Source organism: Ambystoma mexicanum, chromosome 3q, assembly GCF_040938575.1.
Source record: "Ambystoma mexicanum isolate Mex_15411 chromosome 3q, UKY_AmexF1_1, whole genome shotgun sequence".
Classification (NCBI taxonomy): domain Eukaryota; kingdom Metazoa; phylum Chordata; class Amphibia; order Caudata; family Ambystomatidae; genus Ambystoma; species Ambystoma mexicanum.
The window spans coordinates 1023485178-1023501533 of NC_090926.1; the positions used below are offsets into that span (position 1 = coordinate 1023485178).

The 16356-nt window shown below is 44.5% G+C and overlaps 1 protein-coding gene across 1 annotated transcript in view; it reads left to right on the top strand.

The window, feature by feature from the left end:
* The window catches only part of SGSH (N-sulfoglucosamine sulfohydrolase), a 205879-nt gene that overhangs the window by 132331 nt on the left and 57192 nt on the right, over positions 1–16356 (top strand). The window lies entirely within an intron of this gene.

Here is a 16356-nt window from a genome sequence, read left to right on the forward strand (position 1 = left end):
AGCCCTGACCCTAAGAGACTTCATTTTTTTAAGCTTCAAGGATTTACTGAGAACTCTTAGTACTCGCAAGAGATTCGTTTGTTATGGAACTCTAGAGGATCTGGGTACCTAAGGAACTCATTGGAAGTATGCTCAATTTTAGCGGGTTACTCAATATTTAATTGATTAAATGCTTCACCTTAATCAAAGGCTGTATTGTAGTCCTGATGGACATAAAAATAGGTAAGTTCTCCCTGCATCTCTTGATTATTAACATCTACTGGTCATCTGGAAACGATCTAAAGGAAAAAGTAAAACAAATAGACCAGCTTATTTTAGAATGTCAAGAGCTCTGTTTAGAATTGCATATCATCATTGCAGGAGATCTGAATGATGAATTGAGGTTGGAGGGAGGTGCAAGTGGGGCAGATGGCATAATGACCGCAGCTGTGAATTCACAGAAAGGTCAATTAAGGAAAAGCACACAGGGAGAGCTATGGCTTAAATGTTTTCATAATTGGGGCTTATACTGTGCAAACGACCAATTAGCAGCCGGTACAGACCACTCCACCTGGTCCAATGGAATATTGAAGTCTACCATTGACTACATCTTTGTGAACAAATCATTAGGAGACTTAATAAAATAATTTACCCTAATCCCAACGTCAAAAAGTGACCATAAAATGTTAAAAACATCATTCTGATTTGTGAAACCTAATGTTTCCCTTCCCTGCTTTCCCCTTACTATGGCAGCCAATATATCATGTAATAGGATCTCCTTGCACAAAGGAAATGTTGAAAGAGTAAACACTCCCTGGAGTATGGTAAGAAATTAATCCTATACACGCATAATGCCTTTGAACATTATGTAGAAACAGTAGTAAATAGGGTTCTCGGTCGGGGGAAAAAAACAAATGTGAAACATAGACACACTTTTTGTCAACCTCTTAAGGATTTAAAAAATGGAAGGAATAGGGAATTTGCTGTACGTAAAAAGCCCTTGTCTAGAGAGGCACAATTGGCCCTAGTTAAAAACATCCAAAGGAAGTGGAAAAGTCGAGTGAAAAATATTGGGCGTTACTATATCAGAGAGACAGCGAGGAGATGTTTTCAACCTTAACTGATCACACATCAATGAAGTTCTGGGCTTTAATTAATAGGCGAGGGGCGTTTCAAACTAGAGTAACTATCCGAACGGAGGCATGGGAGGGATGTTTTGGAAAACTTTACGCAGCATCTAAAGTGGAATGCACTGTACCATTGCACATTCTTTGCTGCACATGGAAGTTTCCCTTTACGCAAGTGGACATTAATAAGCTGATCACTCGAGCCTCTGCATCCCGCTCCCCTGGACCTAAATGTGTTATTGAAAGGCAATCCTGAGGTATGGTCCAAAATCCTGGATATGCTTTTTAAAGACATAATGCACACTAGAATTATTCCTGCCAGCTAGCAACTATCCTACAATGTGCCTATATATAAGAAGGGCGATGAGGGCTGTCCATCCAACTACAGACCTATTGTCCTTCGAGATGCAGACTCAAAAATCTTTGCGGGCTTGATATTGGGTCATATACAGGACTGGATAGATTTGAATAACATTTTATCCATCTTTCAATTTGGCTTTAGGCGCATTGTAGGAACGGACGCGGGAGGTCTCTTGGTCCATTTTATGCAAGACAAAGCCTGGAAGCGTGGGAGTTCACCCATATATGTAGCGTCTATCAACCTTACACTAGCTTTTGACCTGGTTGATAGAACTACTTTATGGTCACAACTCATGCTTCTGGGGATGCCTCCCATGTTACTGTCTATTCTTTACCATCTGCACAAAGGGTCTAGAATCTAAATTCATCTATACACTGGGGGAAAGCTTTCAAAGGATATTAGAGTCCGGAACGGACTCATACAGGAATGTATTTTTACCCCACTATTTTTAACCTTTAAATCTCGGATGTGGGTCAATCTCTGAAAATACAAGCCTTTGCTCCCCCGAAGTTTGAAGGAAATAGGGTGTGCTGGACGGCTTATGCGGATGACATCATGCTGTTCGATCACACCCCTTTAGGCCTCCAGCGACTACTAAGTATATTTAGGTAATACACAAAGAAAAATTCACTAAAAATAAACAATACAAAAAACAGTCATCATATGTTTGTCAGATAGGAAAAGAAAAAACATCAAAAATGCATGGTTTTTAGACCACGAGAAATTTGCAGTTGGAGCTACGATTAGATATTTAGGATATCCTATCTTTGATGACAAAATTATCGTGAATTTCTCAAAGAAAAGTGGATCCCATTATCGCACAATTTAAGGAAAATAGATTTCAAATTTGGAAAATTTTCTGTCGATACCTGTCTGCGCCTATACAAAAGCAAGAGTGTGGCCCAATTCTGTTACGTTTTGGAATTCGCCCCATATGGTGCAGAGAGGAATTAGACAGATACGAGGCAAGAATTCTATAATCAATCCTGAGATGTTTACCAAACTGTATTCCCCTCCCGGCAATCGAATATGAGCTTGGTCTTATTTCGCTAGGAAGCATTGTAGAATGTAGGCTCTATTTGTATAGAAAATTGATTACCAGCAAAGACACCACACTGTATGAACTAATGGGTCGGGGCCTTCGTGATAACTCATCGACTATTGATTACGTACGTTGTTTGGCAGCAGAATCGCATAAAGTCCTTGAATATCACGTGACTTGCTTATAAATAACCTTATGAAAGTAAAACAATTATTACAATATAAAGACTGGACCCTTACGGTTTAAAGGGTCACTAAATCTATATTGTATGGACAGCTTGTTTCTAACATTAAAAAAACAGGCATTACAGAACCTTATCTCTTGAAATTTTCAAATAAAATATGGAGACAGGATTTCATACAATTCCGGTGTAATGTATGGGGAACAGGAGAAATGAAGGATCTAAGAGAAGGAAATGGAGGGACAGTCACCCCGTGTAGATTCTGTAACCTGCAAGACCTCCCTGAAACCTTGAGGTATTTATTAATGGAATGAACTCCGTTAAGGTCAGAACTTATAAATACTTTTAGTAAATATGTTCCTAATACTGAAAGGGTGAATCTGAATATGTTATGGATGGAAATGTTGCACGGAACTAGTGTCAAATTGCAGTCGGAAGTAGTACGTTTTTTAAGTCCACATGTAAACTGTAAGACTATAAGGGACCTAAATATGGAAGAAAGGAAGCGTAAATGTAAAGCCATAATATTGAGTCCTACTTTCGAGAAGGATTTAAGATGAAAAGACAGATAAAGTAACATAAAGAGGATTGCGGGTTGTATAACTGGTCTGTAAAATTATGTTTGTAAAATGTACATGTAATGTTGAGTAAGAATGCTTATGTATATCTATACGTTTATCATAATGAAATATGTATGAACTTTTAAATAACAAATGAATTGTACTTGAAATTAGGATATGAAATATGATGAATCCTATTTTATTGTATTTTAACTTTTGTAATGGTTACTGTGTAACCATAAACAAAAAAAACCACAAAAAAAATTCTAAACCTTCCAACCATCACCTCTTTGTTTTTTCTTTGTTACCCCGAGTGGGACGACTATGCCCGGACGTGAACTGCTGGGCCTATAGACCCAAGCTACTCCTCACTGAGGATGCTCAATGAGACCGAACCATCTCTGAGGATGCTTGTGGTTTCGTGCAGAAGGGATGTGACCTAGCAGTTTGGGCTGGATTGCCCCTGTGGGGGACGGACCAAGCCTGATTTGCATATGGTTTTACCCCTTTCTGCAATGGCTTAGCAGGTGAAGAACTATGGTCTGGAGGGTTGCCCAGAGCAATTTTCAGAGGTTCAAGATTAATTCTAAACCTTCCAGCCATCACCTCTTTGTTTTTTCCCAAGTGCATTAGAAGTGCCTTTCTCTTCTTCACAGAAAGAGTCCTGTTGACATTGCCAACAGGCAGGCAGAAAGTTAGACCCACCGCCTCAAGGTTTGCTATGTAGAGGGGCAATATCAATAGTTTTATCCCCCATCAGCTCAAATGTCTGTGTAAACAGACCCAGAATGTCCATGAGTTTATCCTGGTGAGATCACAAGGATATGTGGATCCTCTTCTTGGGGTCTTTGTAATAACTGGACAAGAAGGCCAACCTAGACGGGTGTCTGGTCCACCTTATCTGGATGTTGGAACTTAGCAGGTAATTTGTTCCTTTAATTCTTCCCTAAAGTTTTACAAACCCAATGTTTTAAGAACGAAGCAACTGCCTCAGATGGACACCACTGTGCATTACAAGGATCAAAGACAGGTTCCCCCAAATCCTCCAGGATTACTGGATGAGGGTGGCAGAAGATCCGAACTTCCACCTCGTCCTCTTCTTTCGTTTTGGGGCAACCAGAGTCCTCCAATGTAAACTGGGAGGAATCAGTAACTGAAAATAGTTGGGGGAACCGAAAGTCACCGAGATCTCCGATTATGATGGAGCGAGCCACTCCACGCCTTTCAATTTCCTTTGTATGGCCCTTTTAGGTATAACAGCCCACCTGGGAGAGCTACCAGACTTCCATCTCATTGAAGTGCTTTATCTTAACAGTGTATTTGCAGCACTTAGGTTGTGCCCGATCTGTGTGTTGGTCTGAGGTAATGGAAGTAGGGACATTGCCAGTATGAAAATCGGCTATCCTTCTAATGAGCTAATCAAAGGCTGATGCCAAAATGCAATTCAGGTCCCATAATGTTGAGTCCATAGTTCGTTTCTTGGACGAATTTGGCTACAGAGCTAGAGGAAGATTAAACCTTCTTTAAGTTTGCCCCATTAACATTGGCAATTAGGTACTGTTCGTCCCCCTGCCCCATATCCATCAATTGGACTTTATCTTAATTTCTACATGTCTGGGGATGCTTGTGGTCTCGTGCAGAAGGAAATTGACCAAGCAGTTTGGGCTGCACTGCCTCTTTGGTGTTGGGACCAAGACTGATTTGCATATGGTCTTTTCCCCCTTCTGTAATGACATGGCAGGCGAAGAACTATGGTCTGGAGGGTTGCCCATAGTAATTTTCAGAGGTTCAAGATTAATTCTAAACCTTCCAGCCATGGCCTCTTTGTTTTTCTAATGTGCTTGGGTCATACAATTGCAGAAGAGACCAGTGCGGCGTCGTCTATACCAAGAGTACAGGGCTCACTGTTAGGTGACATGTGTATCAAAGGCTTGTCCACATATTTGCACACATTCCTGGCTTAGGACAAGGCCCGGGACAACATTACAAAAGTGTTTGTCCTGATATTTTCAAGTATGGCCATCTTTTCCAGGGCCTCCTCCCATCCCTTCCAGTTCATCCACACAGGTGCTCATTCCAGCCCCTTCTTAACTAGCGGGAGCGAAACTTGTCTTTCTTTCTGCAGAGGGGAGGTCACTTCTGGACCTCTCCAGGTAGGCAGACTAAACTTAAACGTTTCATTCCCTGGAAAGTTTGGTTGCCACTCACCCACTTCTTCTTGAATTGGAAAACCCTCGCACACGATCCATGAGTGCTTCAGTCTGTGTTGCAGTATTAAAGAGAGTTTTAATCCGCATCTTTCATTTTGTTCCCAATCAGCCCCTGGTATTTAACAGTGACAAAGAGGTATTTGTGTATGTGGAGATAAAGGATCTAATATTTGTATTATTATTATCTATGTATGTGTTTTTGTATAGCCCTGCATACCAGGGGCAGTGGGTTCAAACCAAGTGCTATGGTAAACAAGTTCTACAATTATTAATCATGTTTGTGCGACTCAATTTGTGAACTCGGAAGGATAAAGGAATGAGTCAGCCCGGCAGTTTCCCAAACCTTTGTCCCCACGGCAGCTCCTCCTCATTGGAGATGCCACCACTAAGGATCCTCCATCCACAGCAAAGGGAGCTGTAGGTCCACCGACTAGCTTCGCACACCCCGTTCTCAGCGCATTTCTCCTCATCCCAAAAGAGCATGAGGAATCTCATCCAGTGATCAATCGAAAGGCAATATATGTGTTTGTAGTGCACTGAGATTTCAGGAATGAGGGGATCCATCTACTGAGGTTTATTGTATTCAAGGGGCTATGAGGGAGTAAGTTGGGCTAAAGGGCACTATCTGGTAGAACTGATTATTCTCCTTCATCAGTATGAACTGTTCCTCTGGAAGGGACTCGGATGGTAGTTCTCTTTTCTGCCTGTAGGCCTATCATCGACTCCTTGGCGCTTCAACAATCTTCCATGATGGGCCATGGCATAGTCTGCATTCTCCTTTTCCCAAAGATCAGAATTAATAAATTACGCGGTGGGTTCTGAAGACCAGAATAAATAAAATACGCAGTGGGTTCTGAACGATTCCAACGAAAGGTGGGATCCCTCTCGGACATCTGGCGAGGGTTGTGAGAACATGGTCAGTGTCTATTCGGGTGAGATTTCTGGCACTGCTCCATTAGAGTCTTCCAGCGTCTAAAGCCCAGACATCTCAGTGAAAAAGTATCCTGTATTCAATCAGATATGAACTCGTGAAACGAGATGGCAATCTTTGGTCTTAGTCCAGATACAGTTTTTGAATCGAATGCTAAAAACCTGGGATAGAGGGCAAGTAGAGGAGGTGTTCCCACAGGAGGGAAAGGGTCTGTAGAAGAGTAGTGTCCAGATATAAATTGTCTGAAATTGTTTGTAGGCTCGTGTGCTCTGAAGAACTTAGTAAAGGGCTAAATAAATTGTGTGTCCTCTTTCAGATGGAAAACATAGTGGCGGTTTGGAAGGACAAAAACTACAGGTCTGTCGGAATTCCCAGTGGACATTTGGTATTTTTGTCTGGAGAGAACTATTACTCTTCAGGAAGAATACCTTGCGGGGTTGACAAACACAGAATCAGACTAGTATTCCAGATACCCGCAGGATGGGGGCCATTAAATGCTGGCCCACTGCCTGTTTGTACACCACTAGTCTCTCTGGGGTGTTATGGGCACAGACGTTTTTGCCTCATTACTCAAGCTCATCAGGCTCCTAGACCCAGACAACCCATCTGTGGATGCAGTCCACCATGACTGGTCCCAAATCAAAGGCTACACTTCCTTCACACCCTTTTCCCAGATAGCATGTGTCCTGGTACACGTTTGCAGACAACCAGCATCATTGGTCCAGCTCAGCCCTTTTGGCAACCTCTGTTTTGGTTCCCTGCCCTTTTTGGAGCTGGTAGTGGTTCTACTGAGACTTCTCCCGCCGCCTCTGCATTAGACATGGGAGACATTCACCCTGACCTGGTTAACTCTCCCTCTCGGCGTAGAAGTTTCAGTGCAACCTGGTCTTTCCCACACCTTTCACAATGCTTCCCAGGTTATCCAGGAATCTTAAGCCAAGTACACAGAATCCACCTGTACATCTGCATGGTCATAATGAGTGGGCTTGTGGGTGGATGGACTTATCACTTGCATAGCTGCTCCTCCTGTAGAAGTTGTAAACTTTGTGGTTTCACTTTTTAAGTAGGATAAGCCTTTACATTTTTGGCAAAGAGTGAACCAGTGGGCAGACACTTCCAAGTTAAAAACACATCACGTTCTAATAAGATACCACTTCTGCCTAATTGTTCACCCTTTTGACATGTAAATGTTGTTTGCTTTCATCAGTATTTCAGTATTGGCCTGACAATGGTTATCTCTAAAACAATCATGTGCTAGGCTAACAGTGCTACCTCTATTAAACGTGTATCGAATGTTAAAGCTCTAGCTATCGACAATAAGGTTTACTGGATCCATGGTGTGTTGACACTGGCCGGGGGGCTTACCGTGCCCGGCCTCTTACCGTGCCCGGTCTTCCTGCAGCAATACATGCTAATCCATTCGGCTCGCTTGCATACAAGGGGCACCCCCAAGCCGACATATTGACAGACCTTCCAGAGTGCACCCCTGCAGCCTCTGGTCGCTCCTCACCCTACCTCCATCATCCCCACCCCAACCCCCACCTCCTTACCTGAACCTGCCCCCTGTGTTCCGCCGTCTCACTGCAGACTCTTCTGTTCTGCATGCAAGAATCACGCATGTATGAATATTGATATGCTGCTGTTGGGCAATGGCGGCCTGTTGAGGCAAAATAGCCTGTGTCAGATGCGGCTGAAAGGGTTTTTCCTCCCTCTCCAGTAGATCAGAAACAGTGTGTGTTTCAGTAGCTTCAATGTAATGAAGGTAAAATGAGCCATCTCCATCATCCAGTGACCTCTCAGCAGCTTGTTTAGTTTCACAAGCATCACAAAGCAGTTTTTCCATCACTGTGGCTTGCTGGGTAAATTGCGTAATGAAAGAAGCGGGTATTGACCTGAATATGTGCAGTGCCCCCTCTGCCAGAGGGACTATGATTTCTTCATCAGTTCTTATAGGTTGAAGGAGAGCAGCCGACTGCTCCCACAAATTGAAGTTGAAGGTATTTTACCCTAAATGAATGCTCAGAATGTATTGGAAGGGTTCTGAACTTGCATAAAAAGAAACCTTCGGCCTTGCTTTAAAATCGCTATCGTTAATAGGGGTTTTGCTTCTATAAAGAGACATGGAGACAAGTATTGCCCTTCCACAAGCCTTACTTTGCTCCATCTCTTGTAGTGGTCGTCCAATGACGTGGATGTGCCATTGCAGACCCGGGCCATGATGGACTATCTTCAATGGATTTCTCTCAGTTGTTGAATGGTTTGGATCATCTTTCTAGTTTGGAGAGGACTTTGGTTGTCGGTCCTTCTATCACAAAAGAGGTAGGTAATTAGCATAGGCTGATTTACTGTATGGCACTGCTCTAAACTGGCTCTTCAAATTACATGACACTGCCCACCATGTTCACTGGAGGAATGTTACTTCTAGTTCTCTCTGTCTGCACTACCTGCACTGTAACTGCATTTATTTAAATCCAACCTCCAAGCTCTCCTCCTTTCTGAAGAAGTACTTTCGTAGCTTTCTACGCCACCACATCTCCCTGTTTCCCTCCCCCTACCTCTCTACGACTGCCTCACAGCACTTATCCCTCAACCCTTCATCCTAAAGCGTATCACTTCCTCCACTATGCCGTTCCTATATCTTGCTCTATTGTCCTTGCCCCTGGTACATGTTTCTAACTCCCCTGCATCTTCTGATTTTACATCCACATCATCCTATCCATTGTTGAGGACACTGGTCCTCTGCACTGTAAATCAATGTTAAAAAGTTTTGTAAGCATTTTTGTGCCAAAAAGGCAAATGCATTGTTTTAATTTTTAATTTTTATTAACTACATCTCATTTCTAAAAAAAAAAGCTGGTTTTGTGCGAACGAAAAGTGTATTGTTTTGCTGCTGAATGAAAGTAAAAAAGATATAACGCATAACACTTGCTTAAATGCCCCTTAATAGTACCCAAACCGCCACTCGCGTTTAGCCATTGTATAGCGCTAATGCACTGAAGGTGAGAAGGTCTTCACAGTGCTTCAAAGTAGGGGTAGGAGGGTTACAGAAGAAACCTACCTACAGCAACGGTTATGAATAAGGATTGCCTAAGAAGAGGGTGTAGCAAGGAGGCTTTAGGACAGAAAAAAACTAGTCCAGTGTTGGGAAGGCTACAGTTTAAGGCGTGTGTGTTGGACATCTACTGTGGCCGCCAGCATTTGCTTTGGAACCTGAAGTTTCATGGGCAGTGCCAGCTCTGCAACAGGTGACATTTGTGGCTTTGGAAACGTCTCTTTATCTCCATGAGTCTCCGTTAAAGGAACTGGACTGGCGTGGTAAAGTGATGATTGTTCACCCTGTTGGACCCTCAATGTCCCCCATCGCCCCTTTTCTTTTGCTCTCCATATCCACATAGTTGGCCATTCAAAAGGATACCTGCAAGTATGTCTGCTCATACTCTGTCCAGCAAGGTCTGATCCTACAAAACATGCCCGTCTCTCTGACTACTGCTGGGCTGCTATGTGCTGTGCAGGGTCAGAAGTGCAAGACGGAATGTAAGGAACCCATGGTGGCAACAGTAAGGACAGACACAAGTGATTAGTTCAACAGTGTTTATTAAACTGTTTTGGGTGAGTAGGATCAGTCTTTGCGCTCAACCCCTGGTTTAGTTTGTTAGGTATTCTTTGTAACTAACCTGTTCACATTTAATTGGGGGTAAGTGGCTGCATGGCTCACTAGGAACCGATATTCACCAGTTGGTCTGATTTGTTACAAAGGAGGTTTTCTATTGAGCCTTTTTGCGCTTAGGTTTTAGGCGTCCCCACAGGTTTCTGAGTTATAAAATAACTTGTGAGGTATGCACTTGATAGTGTCTGAATATAGGTTGCATATTTATTTCATATATTTTTCATTCATGTGGTCCACATAAGTTAATTCACTTAGTGGTTATTCTATTTTGTTTCACAGGAATCATTATCACACAAGTTAATTCACTTTGTGTATTCATTTGTGACATTAATTGTGACTTTTCTGGTGATCAGTGTGCTATTTCTTGGTTTATTTCCAAAAAGCATTTGTGCCAACATTTCTCTGCACATGCTGCTGTTTCGCCCTTTCTTGAGCTTTGTCAAGGCACATTCCCCTGGATCAATTCAGGAATACCCTTGAGCAAGTTCTGATTCCACAAAGATCTGTTTCGTTCAGCACAAAATATATTTTCCATCCGCTGCATCCACTGCATTTTAGCAAAGAAAATGTTGTTTCCACAAGCACTGATTAAAAACCAAAACAATAGTTCTGTTTCGCAATATCCTTCCAGATAAGGCAAATGTTTCTTACCCAAATACTAGTACATACACCAAGACAAATGCTTTCTTCCACAATGTCCTTCTCGCGCTTCAAAATAATTCTTAACGCATCACAATGATTCTTCCAACAAAATGCTTTTGTCAGGATAGTACAGCTACTACTTTTGATGAAGCAACATTTTGTCAAAATGATAGCTTGATCAGTGTCTCTTTCAGAGCGCTGGTTCCCTCTAGGCTGGACTATTGCAACAGCCTCTTTCTAAATCTGCCTGCTTCTACTCTCCGCCCTCTGCAACTTTTCCAGAACAGGACTGCGAGACTTGTCCTTGGCCTCAAGCCCAGGGATCGTATCTCTCCAGGACTGATAACTCTGCACTGACTCCCAGTGGCTGCGAGGATTAAGTTCAAAACCCTCTACATTGTCCACAACGTCTTCTGGGGCATGGGGCGTCAATACCTTCAACTCTCTCTTCCTAAATATCTTCCTTCTCAAGCTCTACGCTCATCCGCCTCCAACTCCCTCAGGGTCAGTCGCTTCTCCAAGCAACGAGTTGGTGGTAGATCTCTTTCTTCGGCTGAGACTCCCTCTGGAACGGCCTCCCTGCCTCCCAGGTTCCGGAAGCACCTCAAAACCTTCCTCTTTGCTTCTGCTTTCTTCCCTCCTCTCCCCTGCTGGACTCCTGACTTAAACTGCACTGGTCACCTGGCTACCTACTGATCTAAGGCCCAGGTCTGCTCCAGTTGCACCCCTGCACTTGGGGACTGTTTTCCGTATCCCAACAGCCCCCTACCAGCACTTCACACCTGATGTCTGCACTTACCCTTGCACTTGCCACCAGCTGGCCTTAATTTTACTTATTGCTTTTATTTATTCTATTTATTTTTTCTGTCATTCCTATGTACTTACCTGACCCCTCCCCCTTCCCCTTGCACTTTTCCCCTTCCCCTGCACTTGCGCGGTCTCAATGTCACCTGGTCTAGTAAGATCGTTGTCTCCGTTGTACCTCTGTTCCCCCTCCCTTGCCTCGTTGCACCTTGAAACACTTGTGTATAGGCACGTTATAAATGCCATATCATAACATCCTTTTTACAACAACCACACTTCTTCCAATCAACTGTTTCTTTCCTGGTCTACTCGCCTGCCAGGAAGAGAAACACCTATCACTACAGTTGGTTTATTTAGTGGCAAAATGGGTTGCAGGCTTCCTCACTTCTCTGAAATTGAGAATTGCGCCCTTTTTGCATTCTTGCACCTTCTGGATAACCTCTTGGCTGCTGGCAATATGAGTTACAGGTTTCCCCAAGTTGACTTCTCAGCAGAAAATTGAGAATTGCGCACTTCTTGCACTCTTTCTTCTCTTAAGTAGCCTTTTGGCTGTTGCCAATGCAGGCTACAGGTATAGCGTCTCTCCCCGTCAGCATCTCCACGTTTCGGGTTCTCTCACCGTCTTGGTCTCTCTCCTGGGGATCCTCCGTTGCTCTGCTCTCTGCGAGCAAGGCTCTCCCAGGCTCCCAGCTTCCTTCTGGACATCGGCACGACAGCCTCATCTACAGGTATGCACATGCTCTGACCCCAAGCTGTAGCTTGGGAGATCAGTCTCTCCTGCGCCGCCTTCTTCTGCCTCTTCTGCACACATGAAATTAAATGAAAATGAAATGAAATTAGTCATTTATAACGTTCCTGGTAAGTGCAGGGAGTCAGGGGACTGTAGGGTTACAGATACAGCTCCTAAGTGCGCTGTCATCCCAGAGACAGTGACGGGGCTGCTGGTCGTGGGGAGCCTGGTACCAGTGAGACTCAGTGGGTAGCCAGGCAACCAGTCAGCTCAGCAGATGGGTCGGTCAGCAGGGGAATGAGAAAGAGAAAGCAGAAGCGAAAAGGAAGGTCTTGAGCTGCTTCTGGAACTTCAGGTGGTCCAGCTCATGTTTGAGAGTAGCAGGGAGGCCATTCCAGAGGGAGACACCTGCAGAGGAGAGAGATCTACCCCCCACTCTCTGCCTCATGAAGCACCTAACCCTGGGAGAATTGGAGGTGGCTGAGTGAAGGGCTCAAGAAGGGAGGTGTTCAGGAACAATGATTTGGATGTAGTGTGGGCCCCCACCCCAGAAAGCCTTGTGGAGGATGTAGAGGTTCTTGAACTTGATCCTTGCAGCCACCGGGAGCCAGTGGAGAGATTTCATGGCTGAGAGAGACAGTCCCTGGGCATGTGGCCAAGGACAAGTCTTGCAGTCCTGTTCTGGATTAGTTGCAGAGAGGGGAGAGTAGAGGAAGATCAGATTGAGAAAGAGGCTGTTCTAGTAGTGCAGCCTATAGAGAACCAGGGCTCTGGAGACAGTGAGCCTTTGGGGGAAACTGAGAAAAGGAGGAATACCTCTGAGGAGGTGCAGCTGGTAGTGGGCAACATCCGTGATGTGAGGAGAGCAGGAGAGTGTGGAGTCAAAGATGACACCAAGGTTTTTAGCCTCACAGGAAGGCAAAGGAAGAGGGCCCAAGGAGCCAAGGAGGGCGACCAGGGGAAGAGACAGAAAGCAGGAACAGTGGTCCTAATGAGATTATCAGCCTTACTGGTCCTAAGGCAGAGATCATTGGAGGCACAACACTCCTGAATCGTGCATAGACAGTCAGGAATGAGCAAGAGAGGAGAGGAGAGGAGGCTGAGGGGAGCCTGAAGGAGAGTTGAGTGTCATCTATTTAACACTGAAAGTTAGGATGAGGTAGATATAAGGTGGGTCAAAGGGGCCAAGTAGACATTTAAGAGGCAGAATGAGAGGTTAGAGCCCTGGGGAACACCACATGTGGAGAGCAAGGACCCAAGTTGGACCTGGGAAGGTCGATGCCCAGGTTCTCGCAGAGACAATTGATCAGGATGGGATGCTTGACCGTGTCAAAAGTAGAGGAAAGATCAAGGATGATGAGGACAGATGGACGGCTAGAATCAAGATTAGTGAGCAGATCTTCACAGGTGTTCAGGAAAGCAGTTTCCATGCCGCTGGCTGTGCTGAAGCCAGACTGTTGGTCATGAAGACAACTAACAGATTCCGTGTGCAGAGTAAGCTGGGTGATGGGCAGCTTTTCCAGGAGTTTTCCCAGGAAATGAGTGATAGAGATCGGACGGTAGTTTGCCGGACAGGAAGGATAGACAGAAAGTTTTTTCACGAGGGGTTGCCCAAGAGAACGCTTGAGGGGAGAGGGAAACATTCCAGTGGCAAAAGAGTGATTGCAGAAATCGGACAAGGCGCGAGCGAGGGTGTCAATGTGGTCCTTGATGGTTCTGGATGAGCCGGAGAGCACCTGCTTGGACAACACTTTCATAGATCGGACTTGTCTAGAAACATCATCAGGAGTGGTCAGAGAGAAAGAGGAGAGAGGAGGAGGAGAGGCGGCCAGAGGGAGGCCAAGAGAAGTAGAAGTAGAGGGAGAGGAAGAGGAGAAAGAGGACAGGATGTTCTGAGTTTTAGTGGTGAAGTGAGAAGCCAGAGCTGTGCGGAGGCCCTGGGAGGGAACAGGAGAGGTGGCGACTGCAGAAGGGTTGTCCAGTAAAATTTTAAAGAGTTCAGACATGTTGTTAGAGGATGCAGAGATGCGGGCATGGATCTAGGCTCTCTTCTTGGACAGGACAGAGAGTCTGTATCGCCTTTGGAAAAGGCGGCAGGCCAGTTTGACAGAGGGTGCACCTGATGCCCTACACTTACTTTCAGCCACCTTACACTTACGTTTCCGGGTGGCGAGATCAGAGTCGTACCAAGAATTGCACTTGGAGGTAGGCTTCAGGCGGATTCTCATGACAGGGGCAAGGACACCAAGAGTGTTGGAGATAGAAAGATGCAGGTTAGAGAGGGCTGTGTCAGTGTGAGTCACCCGCAAATGAAGGAGAAGCAGAGAAAGTAGCAGCAAAGGCCTACACGGACACACACTTCATGGGCCGGATAACCGAGAAGGTAGGTGGCAGTGTTGGGGTAGGTTTTGCTGGGGGACAGAGAACTTCAGGTGAAAGGACAACAGAAAGTGGTCAGTCCAAGAGAGACGAGTGGTGAAAGGGGGATGTCTGAGAAGATGAGAATATCCAAGGTGTGCCGGGCAGAGTGTGTCGGACCAGAGGGTAGAATGGAAAGAGACAGAGTGGTTCAGAGGTTGCAGAAAAACCCTGAGGAGGGATTACATTAGAGGAAGAAGGCGACCTGGCCAGGTGGCCTGTAGATGGTGGCCACAGTCAGAGAGAGGTTGGGAGAGATAGAGAGCCTGCAGACCAGGCATTCAAAGGAGGAGTAGGCCTGCGTAGGAAAGACAGAGACAGGGACCAACTCTGAAAGATCTACTGGGCCCCCTCTTCAAATGTAAAGGTCGCGCTCAGGTACCTTGCTTCTCAAACACACACTGCATACTTTCTTCAATGGCATTTTTAATCTTCATTGACTCCTGGTTCATCTTCCTCATCCTAGTACCATGGGCATTATGTATCTTGAAGTCCATAATGGCTTTGAACCTATTATGTCAATTTCATTATATTTGACTGTTAATTTGGATGTTATTAGAATTAGGAAATGTTACAGAAGTGATGTGTGACTTAATATTAGGGTTAAGACTTTTACACAAGACAGAATTATAGCCATTAGAGGATGTCACATTAGTTTTAGAAACTCCCAAGATCTGTAACTTATCCTGTTTAGATAACCTTTCACAGAGGTTTCCTTCTATTTTCTCATGAAAGGGACAGTAAGCCATCAGCTATTTGGGAATCATGGAACACTCACCCTGAAGAAGAATACTGCGTCCCTGCCTAAGGAGTCACCACTTTCCCCTGCCAGCCATCTCCTCCCATGTGATCCTCCCCCATGATACCACCCCCAGGGTTGGGATCAAGTGGCGGCTGCCTTCGTCTGGCCACATGGAAGGAGACTTCAGGTTGGGGTTCCATGTTGACTCTGCAGGATTTATCACAGTACCCAACAGAATGATACAGTAAAAGGATAAGGGCTGCTGATGTCCTCCTGGCATCTGAGGAAAAGCGTGACTCATCACCCACCTGCTGACTGCGTTTTCTGATCACACTGCATTCTGGCCGGCTTTCTGCAAAATTCTGGAGCAGTTCCCCAAATTACAGGCAAGTGAAGCTTCATGGGAAGGAAAGTGCCTGGACCTATGCGAGTACTGGATTAACAATGGGTCATGTTTTAAATAGGTCTGTGAACAACACTTCATGTTGAAGGAGCTGCTGAACCAAGCCTGGTACTATAGGCTTTGCACACCATTGCTTACGCTGACATGCATTGCACCTTCAACTGAGGCTAACAACCATTAGACCCACTTTATTGTTTGGTTGATGAATCAACCTTTCAATATAACACATGATCAACAGCAAAAAATGTTAAAAATATCACATCAGACATTTCATCATTTCAATAAATCAAATCACGCAAAAGAGATCAACTTTTAAAATTTTAGACTCTAAAATATCTAAAAGACATAGAAATTCAAGCACAATTCATATATATATATACAGGTACTCTGAAATTTCTGACTTCACATTTTTTTTTTTTTTAAAGTTTCCGCACTCGTAATCCCACAATTTTAAAACGTGAGCTGGAGAGCAGATTAGCTTGGAATTTATACCATTGTACGGTTTATCGGATCAGATTGAGCAACATTAGACTATGGATTCTGTTGTTTCTAGATTTAA